This window comes from Aplysia californica, unplaced genomic scaffold (assembly GCF_000002075.1).
Source record: "Aplysia californica isolate F4 #8 unplaced genomic scaffold, AplCal3.0 scaffold00001, whole genome shotgun sequence".
Taxonomy (NCBI): Eukaryota; Metazoa; Mollusca; class Gastropoda; order Aplysiida; family Aplysiidae; genus Aplysia; species Aplysia californica.
Window position 1 is genome coordinate 4,957,386 of NW_004797271.1, and position 1,399 is coordinate 4,958,784.

The 1,399-nt window shown below is 38.0% G+C and overlaps 1 long non-coding RNA gene across 1 annotated transcript in view; it reads left to right on the plus strand.

Annotated features, from left to right (window-relative positions):
- The window catches only part of LOC106012852, a 4,329-nt gene extending 2,944 nt beyond the window's left edge, over positions 1-1,385 (plus strand). The window contains exon 3 of the long non-coding RNA XR_001185179.1: positions 134-1,385. This is a non-coding gene — a long non-coding RNA (uncharacterized LOC106012852). The remainder of the gene's footprint in view (positions 1-133) is intronic.
- Positions 1,386-1,399: the final 14 nt, after the last annotated feature.

Genomic DNA, 1,399 nt, shown 5'->3' on the forward strand with positions numbered 1-1,399 from the left:
GGGTAGTCACAATTCTAATGTCACTTCAAAGTTACGAATGGGACTAAATCTATGTATTTCGCACCATTTCAAAGATGTTAACAGTTCCTATGCACACAACTTACAGCTCTCTCTCTCTCTTACATTTCCCCAGCATCATACAATAACAACAACCAGTGGCCCTATTGGATGTTCATGGACTGGTTCTGGTAAAATGTCCACGATGACGTCATCACCAGTGGGCCAGCTGCTGGGGGAGCCGGTGCACGATGACGTATACAAACATACGCACTATTTCTATAAGCCATAGGGCGTATTCGGAATCCATGTATTCGTTTGGGCTAGATTTTGGACGTAAACAAAGATGGTACATAACAAGATAGTTCACTCGACCAAAAAAGTGTCCGCGGAAGTCCGCGCATTGGTTCAGATGTCGCTGCAGTCTTTGTTATAAAGCTCCCTTTCGTTTCTCCAGAAAAAGAATAGGAATAGCACCCCTTTTCGCATCAGCTGTTCAGGTTCGCCCAGTGTGGAGTTTTGAGTTTATTATATTTTAATGGCATCTCGCCTCTCGTTCTAAGCCAAATTAAACGAAGAAAACTGTCGCCCCTTTCATCTGAAGAGGATTTTTGTTAGCGTAACTATTTAAAAAGGCGCTGTTCCGAAATTTTTATTATAATTGAACAAAAACTTGTTAGTTTCCCTTTGATTTTTTCCCACACAGTAAGATAACTCCTTTCGTAAAGTGGGCGCTTTTTTCGAAGAGGGCACCTCCGGATGTTGAGGACGCTTTTTTAATCGTTTAAAGGAGAGAAGTGAACCATTCTTGTTATACAGAATCTTTGACGTAAAACAGTATTTTGTACATACAGACCTCAGACAGAGTGTAATTTGCAGAGGTTTGACAACCTTTGTTAAGCGAGAAATATGACATCCATTAAAAAAACAACACAACAAAAACTTTACAAATAACAGTTAAAACATTGACGCTATATTAACTTACGCCAAATGACGACTGAACGAGACTGATTATGAAATAAAAACACGACCCCAAAAATTTCCCACAGTTAAAAAGAAAAGTGATTCAAGATTTTACAATCTTTATAATGAAAGCTTGAGACAAAAGAATAAAATGCTTGATTTTCCATCCTTTGTGCTACGATTCCTTTATATTGGGGGTTTTAAATTTCGAGTGAAGATACATTACAAACGTTTAATTGGTGCACTGTTTTCATAACATTTCCATCGCAAACACTGCACATTTGTGAACTTTCTTGAAAATGTAATCCTTAATGTCTGTATACTTCAAGTATGTTGTAAATTTATCACATATTGATTTATAGGCCTACCAAACCAAACATAATCACAAACACACACACACACACACACACACACACACACACACACACACACACACACA